This window comes from Penaeus japonicus, unplaced genomic scaffold (assembly GCF_977035675.1).
Source record: "Penaeus japonicus unplaced genomic scaffold, GWHDUDI00000001_assembly GWHDUDI00000006, whole genome shotgun sequence".
In the NCBI taxonomy this organism is placed as follows: domain Eukaryota; kingdom Metazoa; phylum Arthropoda; class Malacostraca; order Decapoda; family Penaeidae; genus Penaeus; species Penaeus japonicus.
The window spans coordinates 6,306,277-6,324,257 of NW_028234408.1; the positions used below are offsets into that span (position 1 = coordinate 6,306,277).

The window sequence follows — 17,981 nt, forward strand, 5'->3', positions numbered from 1 at the left end:
GAAGAACAGGCTGAGTACATTAAGACACGGGTCAACAGAAGAAAAAACAGTTGACAATCGCGCCTCTTTCCTCTCTCTTCATCCCACGAACACAAAAGGTCCCAGCAAGTTCTCTTTAGGCACACCAGAAATCACTGTCACTCGACTAGCTCACTCGAAGACTAGATTTGCGTACATTCCTTGCACTTAGTATTTCGGGAGGAGATTCTTCGGAGCGCGCGCACGACGAAGAGCCCCGACCTCCTATCCAGGAACATGTGAGTACACGTGTGGGGGCGCGCGTGCCAACCCAACGGCGACGGCTTTCGGAAGAGCCTTGTGCGCGCTTCTGTGTGCGTGTGTGTGTTCGTCCGTTCGTTCGTCCTTCCGTCCGTCCGGCCGTCCGTCGGCGAGTGGATGGAGGGCGGTGCGAGAGGGGAGGGGGGTAGTAGGTAGGTAGGGGCAAGGAGGGGGCCTGGTCCAGCGCACGCCTCACCTGTGCGGGAACTACCTGGTGACTGAGCTCTGTCGGGGACCACAATCACGACGTCCGCGCTCGCTCGCCTGGTCTCAGGAAGTAAGCTTTGAGAGGGGAGGGGAGGGGGAGAGGAAGAATGGGGTGGGGTGGGGAAAGAGAGTGGAGGGAGGAGGGGACGAGGGGTCATACCGATGACGCCGCCGATGGACTGCATGAATCGGAGCGGAGAGAAGGGGAGGGGGAGGGGTAAGAGGAGGGAGGGAGGGTCATTGAAGCCAGGGAGGGGACTTCGGACTGATATAAATACGCTGAACACGGAGTTTTTATCCAAAAGATTATGAAGATAAAGATGATATACAAAAAAAAAATAATCGTGTCTTATTCTCTGGCTTGTCTTCCAGTTGACACACTCGGCCGCATGTGGGAACGTAAATATGATAATGAGAGGGTGTCATATGTGGTGTCTCTCGCACGTGGATATGTGGCGGATTGGGGAAGGGCCATGGGGAGAAAGAGGGGAACGAGGAACAAGGGGAAAATGATAGACGAAGAACAGTCATACGAGGGGAAACGCAATCACTGATCACAGAGAGGAATATAAGGGGAATCCAATAGCGTTATTCATCATATCATAAATACAATCACTTACCGATATGTCTATGCATGGGAGGTGTCCTTATACATTCTTCATTACGGGAGGGGAGGAAGGAGGAAGAGGGCATTACGTGACGTGTTACGTGACGCTATAGGCCTACCTCGTTAAAAGGAAATGGGCAGGGGAGAGGGGGAAGGATTCCTAAGACCTATAATGTAACCCAGAAGCAACTAAGCGTTTTCTTAGACGCGAAGATATCCTATAGTCCATTTTATATGGAATAGTTGTTATTAAATCCTTCATTTCTGTTTTGATATTATCTCGCTTTGTATTTGATTCTATTACAATCTTAAATACGTGATGTTTTTTTTTCGTTTTCACTCTACCTTATAATTATCTAATATCTTCATGTTTTTATCATAGCAACTCACTTGTCACCTAATTATGATAATCTTTTAATTAGCATCACATCAATCATACAGCAACGTTTCCCTGTATCTGTTCGATGAATCTATATTTTTTTATTACTTAAAGCCTTCTTAAGGGTTGTTCATCCTCTAATCATTCACGATAAGGGATATTGGTCTTAATTATCGTATTAGGTTTAATGAGGTCATTTATTTTATGCGGTCGAAGAGACATTGTGATATTGGGAGGTTGGGAAGAGAGGGGGGAAGTTGGGGTCCAGGAGAGGGGGAAGTTGGGGTCCAGGAGAGGGGGGAAGTTGGGGTCCAGGAGAGGGGGGAAGTTGTGGTCCAGGAGAGGGGGGGAGGAGGGGTCCAGGAGAAGGGGAAGTTGGGGTCCAGGAGAGGGGGGAAGTTGGGGTCCAGGAGAGGGGGGAAGTTGGGGTCCAGGAGAGGGGGGGAGGAGGGGTCCAGGAGAAGGGGAAGTTGGGGTCCAGGAGAGGGGGGAAGTTGGGGTCCAGGAGAGGGGGGAAGTTGGGGTCCAGGAGAGGGGGGAAGTTGGGGTCCAGAAGAGGGGGTAAGGTGGGGTTAAGGAGATCGGGTAAGAGAGGGGAGAGATGGAGAAGAGAGAGAGAGAAAGACAGAGAAAGAAATAAAGAGAGAGAGAGAAAGAGAGGGAAAGTTGAAGGACAATATGGAAGGATTAGGAAAGGGAGGAGACGAAGGAAAAGAAAGGGGATGAGGATATAAAGAGAGGGAGGAAGGAGGAGGAAAAGCAAAGGAAGAAGGGAGAAATTTAGATCTTCTCTTGAGACATCTCAAAGATTTTCAATTCCTAATCTAATAACATTTTGGATACTTGAAGGTATAAGAAAAATACAATTTAAGAATAATAAATCACTTATGTGAAGTAAGGCAGGGAAGACGGAGATTGAAAAAAGAAGGGGAGAGGAAAGGAAAGATAAAGAAAGAGAGAAGGTGATTAAAGAGGGGAAATGAAGAAAGAAAGAGGGGAAACAATGTATTGAATATTGAGGAAAGGGGAAATATAGTCTAAGAATATCCTTTGTTGGGGGGAGGGGTGGGGGGGGGTAGGTGTAGGAGGGTGTGACGGAAGGTCGGGGGAGGTCTGAAGGATGAGGTAGGGGGGAGGGGGAGAGGAGGGGGAGGGAGGGGGAAGCGGTGTCCGTGGTATGTATAATTGTCGGTGTCCGGTATCTCCTACACTGATCATTAGTCGCTCTGGGTGATTTGGGAGTGGGCGGAAGCTGTTTTTTGTTTCTATTTTCTCTCCCTCTCTTTCTCTCTTGGTCGCTCGCGTGCTCTCTCTCTCTCTCTCTCCGTGCTCTCTCTCTCTCGCGTGCTCTCTCTCTCTCTCTTTCCATATTTCTCTGTCTCTTTTTCTCTTGTTCGCTCGCGTGCTCTCTCTCTCTCTCTCTCTCTCTCTCTCTCTCTCACTCGCTCTCTCTCTCTCGCTCTTTTTCGTTTGTTCGCTCGTGTTCTCTCTCTCTCTCACTCTCTCGCTCTTTTTCTCTTGTTCGCTCGCTTTCTCTCTCTTTCTCGCTCTTGCTCTTTTTTTCTTGTTCGCTCGCGTGCATTCTCTCTCTCTTTCTCGCTCTTTTTCTCTTCTTCGCTCGTGTGCTCTCTCTCTCTCTCTCTCTCTCTCTCTCTCTCTCTCTCTCTCTCTCTCTCTCTCTCTCTCTCTCTCTCTCTCTCTCTCTCTCTCTCGCTCTTTTTCTCTTGTTCGCTCACGTGCTCTCTCTCTCTCTCTCTCTCTCTCTCTCTCTCTCTCTCTCTCTCTCTCTCTCTCTCTCTCTCTCTCTCTCTCTCTCTCTCTCTCTCTCTCTCTCTCTCTCTCTCTCTCTCTCTCTCTCTCTCTCTCTCTCTCTCTCTCTCTCTAACTCGCCTTTTGTACTGTATATATTTCAACATGTTAACATAGCTGTGAGGTTTTGTAAAATATATGTGAGCCCAAAGAGGGACTAAGATTGGGGTGAGGATAACCTATGTTACCTCATCCTTTTGAGATGTAAGTAACCACTTGTCTCAATAAACTTGTCAAAGTCTCTCTCTCTCTCTCTCTCTCTCTCTCTCTCTCTCTCTCTCTCTCTCTCTCTCTCTCTCTCTCTCTCTCTCTCTCTCTCTCTCTCTTTCCTCTCTCTCTCTCTCTCTTTCTCTCTCTCTCTCTCTCTCCTTCTCTCTCTCTCTCTCTCTCTCTCTCTCTCTCTCTCTCTCTCTCTCTCTCTCTCTTCCTCTCTCTCTCTCTCTCTCTTTCTCTCTCTCTCTCTCTCTCTCTCTCTCTCTCTCTCTCTCTCTCTCTCTCTCTCTCTCTCTCTCTCTCTCTCTCTGTCCTGTAATAACAATAATCATAATGGTGATACTAACAATGACAATAATAATACTCATGATAATGATGATAATTGTTATCATGATGATGATAATGATAATGGTGATGATGATGATGATAATAATGATGGTGATGATGATAATGATGATGATGATAATGATGATGATAATGAAAATGGTGATGATGATGATGATAATGATAAAAGAAAACAGATCGATTTAAAAAAAAAATCAATTACTTTTTTCACCACAAACTGCAAGTCACGTGATCCAAAACAGGAAGGAAATGCGTCTGTGTATGTAAGTATGCATGCATGTATGTGTATATGCATGTGCGTGTCTATGAGCGTGTGTGTGCATGTGTGTGTGCATGGCAACATCATGACTGCCTGCCTGACGACACCGTTGCTGCCATGTGCTTGTGAATGACAACCCGAAGAAATGATGAATGAGAGGAGGGGGTGGGGGGGGAAGGGGGGCTAAGTGGGTGGGGTTGGGGTGGGGGGGTAGGAGGAGGGGGGGTTAAACGGTTACGGAAGTGTGTGAGTGTTTGTCACTATGATCATTCATGGGTTTGGTCGCTTGGTGTGGTTGTTGGTTGTATGTGTGGTAGGTATGGTTGTGTCGGTGGTTGTTGATCGGAATTGTGGTAGGTATGGTTGCGTGGTGTCGAGTGGTTGTCGGTTGCAAGTGTGGTAGGTATGGTTGCGTGGTGTCGAGTGGTTGTCAGTTGTAAGTGTGGTAGGTATGGTTGCGTGGTGTCGAGTGGTTGTTGCTTGTAAGTGTGGTAGGTATGGTTGTGTCGATGGTTGTTGGTTGTAAATGTGGTAGGTATGGTTGTGTCAGTGGTTGTTGATTGTAAGTGTGGTAGGTATGGTGGTGTCGATGGTTGTTCGTGCTGGTGTGGTAGGTATGGTAGATTCAATGGCTTTTGGTCAGTATGGTAGAAATAGTAGTCTTGGTGGTTGTGTATTTGTAGTGTCAGTGGTTGTGTGTTTACAGCAGCAGTACTTCTGTATCTTTAATATTAGTAATTGTGTTCTCTTTATTTTTATATAAATTAATAGCATGCTTTGTGTATTGGCATCATGGTATATCATATTTTTTTGGTATATTATCATTCTGGTTTTCAGTTATCTTTTCTAAAATTTAATAACCTCATTAGCAGTATATTTCCACAAGAAACAATTTTCTTACGGAAACCTGTCGATGCATTATAGTATTTAACACTGGAGACTTCAATGCTGCCCGCGTGAGAAAGAAATGATCCAAAACCAAGTTACATTTTACACATGTGTAATTATACATTTACACTTATTAACACCGATCGATAAACAAAACAAATTGAAAAACACTCAGACACACGCATATGCATAAAACAAACATCCAAACGCGCTTACACACACACACAAAAACACACACACACACAAACAAACATACACACACGCAAATAAACAAACACACAAGCTTAAACACAAACAAATAAGCACACACACTTCGACGCAAACAAAACATATACACGCACAGACAAACAAACAAACAAACACACGAACACAGACGCCCCCAAACACACCTATGACAATGTCCGAATAAGTGATTTATCCCCTGGCGTTACTGGGTCGTGTTACGTCACTACAACTCGCCAAACAGCACGACCTCCGCCCACAACAGCTCGTCACATGACCTAGATTCCTTCCGAACGCCCACGCCCGCCCACGTGTCCTCCCTTGGGCTTTAGCGATGGGTGGGTGTGATGTGGCTTGGTCATCGTGGGCGGGATGGATAGGTGGAGAGGGAGGGGAAGGAGAGTGGGGCAGGGGGCCGGGGGAAGGGGGGGATATATGGATATGGAGAGAGGGGAACAAAGAAGGGGGAAGGGGGAGGAGAGTGGGGCAGGGGGAAGGGGGGATATATGGATATGGGGAAAGGGAAAGGGTATGTTGCAGGTGTAAGAGGGAAGGAAAGAGGGGAATAGAGAGAGGGAAGGGAGGAAGGAGAGAAGGGTATAGAGCAGGGGAAAGGGGGAGGAAGAGAGGGGGATGGGGTGGAGAGATAGAGGGTTGGGGAAGGGGGTAGAGAAGGATATGAGGGTATGGGGAAGGAGGATGGAGAGGAAAAGAAAAGGAGAGAGGGGGAGAGGAGAACGGGAAAGAGAGAGAGAGGGGAACGGAGCACGGGAGAGGGAGACGGAGAGAGGGGAAAATGGAAGGTGGAAGGGAGGGGGAAGAGAAGCTAAAAAAGACTAGGGATAGGGATAAGGAGAGAGAGAGACTGAAATACGATAAAGAAAAAAAATGGGAAAGGACGGATAGAGAGAGAGAGAGAGAGAGAATAAAGAACAAAAAGGGGAAGAAGAGGGAATAGAAAAAAAAAGAGGGAGGGGGATAGGGGAGGGGAGAGGAAGGGACAGGGAGGGGAGGGGAGGGGGGGAAAGGGTTTGATATGAGGGACCAGTGAGATTAATTGAGATCAGAATCCGTGATCAAGCGAGTGCGTCCAGACCGGAACTACGAACTTCCGATTCCGGAGGGATGTCGGAAAGACGGGGGAGGGAGGGAGGGGGGAGGTTGTGGGAGGAGGCGGAGACCGAGGGGTAGGAGGGAGGGAAGGAGGGAGGGCGGAGTTAGGAGGATGGCGATATTGGAGAGGGGATACTTAGGAGGGGTGGGGGGTGGGGGTAGGAGGGGTGAATAGGAAGAGTAAAAGGAGTAGATGGGGGGAGTGTGGGGGGAGAATGGAGAAGGACTGTACTAGCAAATAAGCGATGATAAAAATAAATTGATGGGGAATAAGAGAAAGAGAAATAGATGAATATAAATAGACAAACAGATACTTGTTAGAAGGAGATAGTTCGAGCAATAGACAGACCGACAGATAGATAGATGAATAGATAGATAGACACTCATCTTGATTATCACTTCCGTCTATCAGTCTTTTCATCAACATTTTTATTTATCGTCTATCATTTTTTTATAATAGTTTATCAAAAGATTCTCGCTTGATCGAGAGTGAATGCGGGAATTGTCACTTCCGGAATGTATTCTAACTGTCGTAGTATGTTTGGGGGGGAGGGGGGAGAGGGGAGGGGAGGAGGAGGAAGAGACTAGGGGAGGGGATGGAGAGGAGGAGGGGAAGGAGGGATAGGGGGTGGAGAGAAGGAAGGGAGGAGGGAAAGGGAGGATGGGAGGGGGGAGGAGGGGGAGAGGAGGAGGGGTAGGAGGGATAGGGGGTAGAGAGGAGGAAGGGAGGAGGGGAGGGGAGCAAGGGAAAGGGAGGACGGGAAGGGGGAGGGAGTGGAGAGGAGGAAGAGAAAGGTGAGGGTAAGAGGGAGAGTGGGTAGAGAGATGGAGAGGAGGGGAGGAAGGGGGAGGGAGTGGAGAGGAGGAAGAGTAAGGAGAGGGGAAGGGGGAGAGTGGGTATAGAGATGGAGGGGAGGGGAAGAGGGGGAGGGGGTAGAGAGAAGGAAGGAAGTAGGGGAGGTAGGAGGAGGAAGGGGAGGAGGGGAGGGAAAGATAGAGGAAGATAGGAGGGAAGGGGGAAAGGGGGAGAGTGAGGAGTGAAGAGGGAATGGAGGTAGATGGAAAGAGGAGGTGGGGGGGGGTAGATGAGGAAGAAAGAGAAAGGATATGGAGGAAAGGGAAAGGGGGAGGGGTAAGGGGGTTAGAAGGGGAAGAAGAGGTACTGTAGGTAAGGAGGAGGAGGGGAATGAGGTAAGGGAAGGGGAGGGGGCAGAAAGGGTGGGGGAAGAGATGGTGGGGGATGATAAGGTGGGGGAGGAGATGGTTGGGAAGGGGAGGGGGGTAGATGCCATATTCCATCGAAATTTGATGATTTATAAAACAAGATTATTTTCTCTTATCTTCTTGTGTCTTTTTTCTTTTCTTTTTTCTTTCATATATTCTTTTTTATCATTCGTTCTCTATCATTCTCTATTTTCTATCGATTTTTCTTCTTCCTATTCTCTCTCTCTCTCTCTCTCTCTCTCTCTCTCTCTCTCTCTCTCTCTCTCTCTCTCTCTCTCTCTCTCATTCTCTCATTCTCTCCTCTTCTTATACCATCTATAATACCTCTATCTTTTTGCTATTTCATACCAAGCAATTTGTCCGGCCTTGCCATGACTGGACGTTATTGGATATAAAAAAAAAGAAAAAAAAGAAAAGAAAAAAAATGAAAAGAAAAAAAATTATATATATTTATATATATACATATACATATATATATATATATATATATATATATATATATATATATATATATATATATATATGTATATATATATATATATATAATATATCAAAATCATCCTGATATTGAAAATGAAATTTTGATTTCAAATAGAGAGGAATATAGAGAGAATAATGGTAGCGGTAAGGGACAAACGTAACGTAACTTATAATGGTAGTTATCTTGATGGTTGTGATGAAGAGTGTGATGAGGATGATTATGATGATGATGATAATGATACTGATATTAGTGATAAAATGTGGAAGATGAGATTTTTAATAACAAAAGTAGAAGGAGAAATAGAAAAGAAGAAGAATATGATGATGATAATGAAAATAATAATAATAAGAATACACAATGAAAATGACAGTCAAGAAGTACGAGAAAAAAGAACGACCAAAATAACAGCAAAAAAAGAAAAAAAAAAAAAAATATATATATAAAAAAAATATATATATAATATATATATAGAAAAATATATATATATATATATTATAAATAAAACAAATAAGGAACGGACACAGGAAGAGAGAGACACGAAGGATGCTGTGAGCGAGAGAGAGGACACAGAGTGACAGATGCACTTTCCATATCCTTTTCCGCCTCTCGCTCCCGCTCTCTGTCACTTTGTCTGTCTGTCTGTATGCCTGTCTTTCTGTCTTGCTCTTTGTATATATGCCCCCCCCCCCCTCTCTCTCTCTCTCTCTCTCTCTCTCTCTCTCTCTCTCTCTCTCTCTCTCTCTCTCTCTCTCTCTCTCTCTCTCTCCTCTCTCTCTCTCTCTCTCTCTCTCTCTCTCTCTCTCTCTCTCTCTCTCTCTCTCTCTCTCTCTCTCTCTCTCTCTCTCTCTCTCTCTCTCTCTCTCTCTCGCTCTCTCGCTCTCTCTCTCAGCGCGCGCGTGTGTGATTGACAATTCGACCAGCTGTCACCATATCCACTCCCTCTCTCTTCCTCTTTCTCGACTTCTTCCTCTTCCGTTTCTTCTATCTCTTTTTTTTTCTTTATGTTTTTCTCTTTCCTCCTCTCTCTCTTTACACACAAACACACACACACAAATACACACAAATATATATATAGATATATATATATATATATATGTATATATATATATATATTTATATATATATATATACATATATATATATATATATATGTGTGTGTGTGTGTGTGTGTGTGTGTGTGTGTGTGTGTGTGTGTGTGTGTGTGTGTATACGTATATATAAATATATATATTTATACTATATATATATATATATATATATATATATATATATATATATATATATATGTATGCATGCATGTATGTATGTATGTACATATATATATATATATATATATATATATATATATATATATATATATATATATATATATGTATATGTATATATATACATATATATGTGTGTGTGTGTGTGTGTGTGTGTGTGTGTGTATGCATGGCTGTATGTATGTATGTACATATATATATATATATATATATATATATATATATATATATATATATATATATATATACATATACATACATATATACATACATATATTAAGAAAAAAAAAATCAACGTCATTTTCATGGCCATCCAGCACTCGACCTAACATTGACCTAACAGAAACGTAATCAACATACGCTAAAAAAAGGCCACTCGTAATGATAACCGCAAAGAAACACATCTTCCAACACCACTTTAGATTCACTTTGAAAAATAACAATTTCGATCCTTAAAACGAACGACGAAATATCAACAAAATTGCAACTCAGATGATTCGTCAGTTATGGCGGGATTTCGGCCTCCTGCCTGACATACATTTTATTTGTAACTGAAATGTAATATCGTAAAGGTTGATTTCGAACAAATTAAGTTGATGTGAATCTTCTGTTGAGAGCAAATTGCATCCATGATGACGAGGGTGACGCCGATAAAATTGGAGGTGTGATGCGCGTTTTTTTTTTTTTTTTTTTTTGTGTGTGTGTGTGTTTTTTTCTTCTTCTTCTTTTTTGTATTTCTCATTTTCCGTTTCACTCTTACTCATCTTTTTCATTGCCTTTTTTTGTTTGTTTGTTTCTCTTTCCATTTTCGCTTTCTTTCTTTTTCTCTCTCTCTCTCTCTCTCTCTCTCTCTCTCTCTCTCTCTCTCTCTCTCTCTCTCTCTCTCTCTCTCTCTCTCCCTCTCTCTCTCTCTATCTATCTATATCTATTTTATTCTATCTCCCTCTCTATCTATCTAAATATATATATATATATATATATATATCTGTCTGTCTATCTATCTATCTATATGTACCTCTACCTCTACCTCTATCTCAATCTCAATCTCTCTCCCTCTCTCCCTTTCAACATATCCCTCTCTCTCTCTCTCTACCTTCCTTCATTTCTTCCTTCCTTCCTTCCTTCCTTCGTCTCTCCCTCCCTTTCTCTCCCTCTCCCTCCTCCTCTCCCCCCTCTCCCCCTTCCTCTCCCTCTCCCTTTCCCTCTATCCCTCTCTCCCTTCTTCCCTCCCCTACTCCCCCCTCCTTACCTTCCTCTTCCTCTGCCTCACTGTCCTTCCCCTCTTTTCTCCATCTCTCCCTCACTTTCCCTTTCCCTCTCTCCTTCCCCCTAACCTCCCTCCCCTACTCTCCCTCCCTCCTCTTTTCCCTCCTTCCCTCTATCCCTCTCCTTCCCTCCCTCCCTCCCTCACCCTCTCACTTTCTTCCTCGCTCCCTCTCCTACCCCTCCCCTTCCCCCTCTTCCTCCCTTCCCCTTCCCCCCTCCTCCCTCACCCTCACCCTCACCCTCACCTTCTCTCTCTCTCTCTCTCTCCTTCTCCTCCCATATCTCTTGATTCCATTCCTCCGCAAACACATTACGACAATCAAGACCTCAAAAGGCATACGAGGGAAATATAGTCATTTTCTGTCCTCGCATAGGCCTATCAAGACCGTCGTCGGAGTCACGCAGAGAATTACACACATGTCTCTTAATCCACGTTATGATATGTACACCTCAACGCCGCCCACTTACTGGCTTACGTAATGGGCGTCGGTGCTACCCTTACGCCCATTAAGTTGTAGATGAGATCAATGCATGACAGGGATAGCATTTTTCTCTCTCTTTTTTTTTTGGGGGGGAAGGGGGGAGGGATAGAAAGGTAGGTCAGATGAGGTGGAATATGTGTATATATATTTTTTTCTCTCTCTCTCTCTTCTTCTTTCTACTAATGTTTTGTTTATGAATTTAGTGTTTTATTCATTCTTATTTTTTGTTTTTATAGTTTTTCACTGTTTTTCATTCTATAAATCATTCATTTTTTATTCAATATTTTGTTCTTATTCATCTTTATCATTGCCATGATACATGGAATGAGGAGGGAGAGGGAAGGGAAGGGGAAGGGGGAGAGGGGAAAATGGTTAGAAAGAAAGAAAGGAAGAGAGGAAAGAGGAGTGAGAAAGAAGACGAAGGGAGAAGAGGAAGATAGAGGATGAGGTGAGAATAAGGTAGAAAATGAAAAAAGGAAGTGGGGAAGGGTAGAAGAAAGAGGAAGAGATACCGAAATGGAGAATGATGAAAGTGGAAAAAAGTGGAGAGAATGTGAAATAAGAAGAGAGAGAAGAGAAGAAAGAAGAAGGAAAAGAGAAAGAGAGAGAGAGAAGAGTAGAGAAAGAGGAAGAGATCACACGGGGGAGAAAGAAGAAGAGAAGGAGAGGAGAAGAAGAAGAATTACACGGCGGAGAAAGTAATAGAAAGAGTAAAAGATAAAAAAAAGAAAAAAGAGAAAGAGAGAAGAGAAAGAAAGATAAAGACAAAAAAAGAACACCGGGGTTAGAAAGAGGAAGAGGAAACCCGCGGTACAAAGAGGAAGAGGGGAAAAGAGAGAGGGGGAAGTGAGGCAATTAGTTGATTCATTGACTCTCCCGCGCGACTCACTCATTACTCACCAGATTAGCGAAGAGATTATGAGTCTGTGAGGCGACATGTGATTCCAGTGGATTGCCATGATAGCCAGGGATCGTGTTTGTGTTGATGTGATTATGCAAAGGTTTGTTTCTTGGGGGGGGGGTGAAGGTGTGTGTGTGTGGAGGTAGGTGGGTGTGTGTGTGTGGAGGTAGGTGGGTGTGGGTGTGTATGTGTGTGTGAGTGTGTGTGTGTGTGTGTGAGTGGGTGTGTGTGGAGGTAGGTGGGTGTGGATGTGTGCGGAGGTAGGTGGGTGTAGGTGTGGGTATATGTTTGTGTGGGTGTGGAGAGAGAGAGAGAGAGAGAGAGAGAGAGAGAGAGAGAGAGAGAGAGAGAGAGAGAGAGAGAGAGAGAGAGAGAGATAGAGAGAGAGAGAGAGGGAGAGAGAGAGAGGGGGGGGGTGAGCGAGGGGAAGGGGGTTGCGTGATGACTGAACCTCCGCGTGACAAAGTATAGTAGCGGTCATCAACGGCCTCTCTACTTCTCTCACATTATCCTCACCCTTGTTACTGCTGTCTACGTCTCTCTCTCTACTTCTCTTTCTATACATACATACACACACACACATACACACACACACACACATATATATTTATATTTATAGATAGATAGATAGATAGATAGATAGATAGATAGATATGTATATTTCTCTCTCTACTTCTCTCCCTCCCCTTTATTTATCTGTCTACATCTCTCTCTATTTCTGTCTACTTTTCTCTCTCTCTTTATTTCTATGGCTACTTTTCTCTCTATTTCTCTCTCTCTTTATTTCTATGGCTACTTTTCTCTCTATTTCTCTCTCTCTTTCTATTTCTCTGTCTACTTTTCACTCTCTACTTCTTTGTCTCTCTATTTCTCTGTCTACTTTTCTCTTTCTACATTTCTCTCTCTCTCTTTATTTCTCTGTCTACTTCTCTCTCTATTTCTCTGTCTACTTCATAGTTTCTACTTCTCTGTTTCCATTATTTCTTTGTTTACTTCTCTCTCTATCTACCCCTTTCTCTATTTATTTCTCTCTTTGTCCACTTCTCTTTATTTCTGTCTGTCTATATGCTAATATACGTCAGTCTTTTCTCTTTCCATTTGGCTGTTATTCTCTCTGTCTTTTTAAGCATCTATACATTATTCAATTTTCTTTCTCTTATGTTTCCATTAAAAAAATGAATAAAAATAAAGGCAGTCCACCTGTATTATACACCTACTGGATATATATTCATCGTCTTATCTTAAATATCCGATTTACAGAAATTTGTGACGTCTCTAGCGTAAAAACTTGGAGGGAAAATGTTTACTTCAGAATATCTACCAACTCCTTTTTATTTAATTCTCCATAATTCGTCAACACAATCTCTCATCATGTTTTTTTTTTCTTCTTCTTCAAAAGAACGATATCTACATTATGATATTTTTTTCACTGCAAGATAATCAACACCATTTTTTCCACTAACGAACGCGCCTCCGAAGCCCTCGCCGCCGCCATTTTGAACGCGCCTCCTGCTCCATCACGGCCTATATCAATCGCGCTATATCATCACAAGCCAATCAAGCCACATATCCAGAAGTAACAATCTTCCATCATTTACCTTCAGCTACGACTCCTCCCCACCAATACTGCCAACTCTCCATCAAAGTCTCCCTCACTTTCCCTCACGAGCAGTCAAGCGATGCCGCTGCCATTAAAGAATTGGCGGCGTCCTTAACCTAGCGCTCTTGGCTTCTGACGCGCTATTTTGAGGGTCTGTTTTTTGTTATTCTTTTTTATTTCTCTTTTTCTTTTTGCTTCCTTTCCTATATGTTTCCCCTGTTTTATGGTTTCCTATTTTTTCTTTTCTTCTGCTTCTATTTTTTTTCTTTTCTTTTCTTTCATCTATAATCTGTTTGTCCGTATCTCTTTTTCCTCTCTCTCTCTCTCTCTCTCTCTCTCTCTCTCTCTCTCTCTCTCTCTCTCTCTCTCTCTCTCTCTCTCTCTCTCTCTCTCTCTCTCTCTCTCTCTCTCTCTCTCTCTCTCTCCCTCTCTCTCATTCTCTTTTCCCACACTACGAAAATAGGGAAAGGGGGAGGGCAAAGGATAGTTTCCCTCTTCGCTTGACCCAAAACTTCTCAAAAAACACAATGGGTGATTTTGACTTTCCATTTAGGTGGGAGGTAGGAGGGGGGAGAGGGGGGTGTCAGCCTTTCCTTGTGTTGCAAAACTTTATCTGATGATTGGCCTAACTTTTTTAATCCAAAGTTTGATTGTTTTCTTCTCATTTTTTTATTGCCCGTTAGTTCTTTTTCTCCCTCTCTTTTCCTCAATTCCTTTCTCTTTTTCGATCACTCTTCGTTTTTATTTCACATTTCCAGTCTTATTTCCTCCCCTTTCTTCCCTTTCTTGCCTTTCTCCACCATCACCCCTCTTCCTATTCCTTTCCCTTCCCCCTAACCCCTTCATCCTCTATCCCTCTCCTTCCATCTCCCTGCTACCATCTTCTCAACCAATCAGGAGACAGGTTACAAAAGCCGCCATTACAGCCAGAGGAGCCAATCACCTTTGCTCTTTCAATTCATCAAGTTTCCGCCGGTTTTCGTTTACGAGCAATCTCTCTGCCTCTAACACCATAAAAATCACAAAAGCTTGACACTGTTAACCACAACCACCTGTATACAAAGTCCTCGTTAAAAAGTATAATAATAATGATAAAAATAGACGGTGTATAATTTTAGATCACAGTTTCGTCGCAAATTACGTCTCGGCGAATCGTTTAGGGAAATATTTTATTGGCGCGGGATTAGTCGGGGCAATTTAACACCCCTTTTTATGAGTGTCTGTCAAAGCGAATTCGCACGAGGTCTGTGTGCGGTTTTGCATACGGGGAGAAGGTAGGCTATCAGAGAGGGATAATTGTGTGCAGGTAGAATAAGTGAAGCCAGACAGCGAGACGCAAGCACACTTATGCACGCATGCATGTGACACACACACACACACACACATGCACACACACACACACACACATACACACACACACACACACAGACACACACACACAAACATACACACACACACACACACACACACACACACACACATATATATATATATATATATATATATATATATATATATATATATATATATATATACACACCTTTATTTCCTTATCTATATATTTCACAAGATGATACAGACCTTCATACACACGTATAGACGAGTTGTGAGCGCCCTGGCCTCCCCCCAACCCAGACCCCGACCCCGACCCCTCACATAAACGCACACACACACACACACCCTCCCCCCCCACACACACACACACCCCACACACAGCGTCCGTTACGTAAAGTGGGTGTGACGGGCGAGCAGCCGCCACCGGACATCAGGACAAGACCTACAGTAATTAATCACCGAAATCACAGGCCAGGTGATTTGTGGTCATTGTCCAAGGGAGTCACGCGGGGTGGGAGGGTAGGGGGTGGGGGTGGGGGTGAGGGGAGGGGTTGGGGTAGGAGTGACACGAGTGTTGTCCGTGACTCGCTCTCTCTCTCTCTCACTCTCTCACTCTCTTTCTCTCTTTCTCTCTCACTCTCTCTCTCTCTTTACCTCTCTATATTTATCTCTCTCTCTCTTTCTCTCCCTTTCTCTCACTCTCTCTCTCTCTCTCCCTTTCTCTCATTCTTTATTCTCGTATCTCACCCCCCCCTCCCTGGTGACCGAAGAGGGGAAGACAAGGGACCTTTACTCTTGACAACTGTAGCTTCTGTTTTGCGGGAAAAAGAGGGAAAGGGAGGGGGGGAGGATTTTTTTATCTATCTCTTGGTTGTGATTTTTAGGAGATGAAGGCTTTCTCTCTTTCTCTATCTCTCTCTTTCTCTCTTTCTTTATCTATCTATATGTCTCTTTATCTCTCTCTCTATCTATCTATCTCTACTCTCTTTCTCCCTCTCGCTCGATCTTTTTCTCTTTCCATCTCTCTCTCTCTCTATCTATCTATCTCTACTCTCTTTCTCCCTCTCGCTCGATCTTTTTCTCTTTCCATCTCTCTCTCTCTCTATCTATCTATCTATCTCTTTCTCTTTCTCTAGAAGTTAATATTATATATCTGACACATATATATGCAAATACTTCCAATGTCAAACAAAAAAAATGATACTTATTTCAGATAAAACAACACAGATTTACGCGCATATTAATCCCGATTTATCCCAATTAGATTCTTGCATCCCCGCCCCCCTCCCCCCTACCCCCCTTCCCATTCGAGAAAAAAACAATAACAGAGGAAGAAGTCCTGAATACAGTTCTAATGAATCGGAAATGTTCTCTGTGCTGTTCTCTGTTCTCCGCTGAACAAAAAAAATAAAATCGAGGCCAAGGTCGGTATCCTCTGGTGTGTTTTTTTTTTTTTTTTCTTCTTCTTTTTTTTTTCTTTTTTTTTTTTTTTACTTTCGATGGTTACGTGTCCTGTGTTTGTGCTCCTTCCGCGCCCGTATAGTTTCCTCATCCTGTCCAGTCTTGTTGGGCGCTGTACTATATCCTTCGTGTGAAATCCTATGTACGTGTGATTTCCTGTTATGAAGAATATGCACCTGGATTGGACTTTGTAATTTGTATTGCTTATATATACATACATATATATAATATATATATATTATATATATATATTATATATATATATTTTAATATGCATATATATATATATAATATATATATATATATATATATATATATATATATATATATATATATATATATATCGAAGGAGTTTTTCTTGCTGTTTTTTGTTTTTTGTTTTTTGTCATAATAACAAGACCAAGCTTTGCTTACCTAAAAGGCTAAGGAATTCGTCCCATTTTTAATCAGAAATAGTGATGTAATATCTAAAAAAAATATACATATAATATCTGAAAATCATAGTATTGCAGAGACACCCATGTACACATTTGGCACACTCAGCAACATACATCATTATTTACAATTATTTTTTTAACATCAAGAACAGGGGTGAAGGGAGTGCTGCCCTCAGCTCTAAGTCCAATGCAGTTCCGACATCGATTAATTTTCGTGATTATATATCATGTTATTGATCAATATGACTATCGACTTGATTTCTTTATCCGGGGAGAGGTGCATGGTTATATTTCGTCTAATCATTCAAGTTTTTTTTTATATTTACAAAGGAGACGAATCATTACATAATCATATGATCTTAGGTGTATTTTTTGTTTTTGTTTTTGCTTTTGCTTTCATTGCCTTCGCACGGAGAACAAGGCCTTTGGTGGAGAACTTTTGCCAATAATGCTTGCAACATGGTGACAGATAGAAAAAGCAATCAGAGACGAAAGCACGGAAACCTTTTGAACAACAATTCCCCTCTCCCTCTCCCTCCTTCTCACCCCTCCCCCTCCCCCTCCACACCCCTTCCCCTCCCCTTCCAAAGCTCTAAAGCATTTAAAGAGTGATTCACGCCGCCAATGCTTTCAAAAAAATAAAAATAAAAAAATGGAAAAAAAAAATCTCCGCACCTCTGGTTCCCCGAAATTCCCACCCAAAGTTCCTGTCCCTTCCGTCAAAAAAAAAAAAAAAAAAAAAAAAAAAAAAAAAAAAAAGAGAGAGAAAGAGAAAGAGAGAGAGAAAAAAAGAGGGGGGGGGGGAACTTCTTGCCTCTGGTTGACACAGATAATGGGGGGGGGGGGGGGGGGGAATCGGTGACTCCCCTTGAGGTGAATGTCATACTTCGCCAGGACGAGTTACTGATAGGTTGCACACGGCTGCCAGGTGTACGATTGCCTTCCCTGTGATAATGCCTGATAATGTCACCCGAAACGCTGGACACTTTGAGACTTTGGTTGAAATTGTTCCTCGGATTTTTTTTTTCTTTTTTTTTTTGGTGGGGGGGGGGTAGGAAGGGGGAGGTGATCGGTCAAATTCATTGAGATAACTAACTGTTCTTGTTTGTTTGTTTGTTTTTCTCTTAATGGTATAGATTCAATGTGGGCAGAATAATGAAAAAATATATATATATATATCGTATTGCTTTTTCCTACGTCAACATATC

The 17,981-nt window shown here is 42.8% G+C and overlaps 1 protein-coding gene across 1 annotated transcript in view; it reads right to left on the minus strand.

Moving 5' to 3' along the window:
- LOC122264051 (uncharacterized) overlaps nt 1–419 on the minus strand; it is a 12,338-nt gene extending 11,919 nt beyond the window's left edge. The window contains exon 1 of the mRNA XM_043032743.2: nt 1–419. This exon is cut by the window's left edge and continues 16 nt beyond it. The gene's annotated coding sequence lies outside the window, so the exon portion shown is untranslated.
- Between the last annotated feature and the right edge of the window lie 17,562 nt (nt 420–17,981).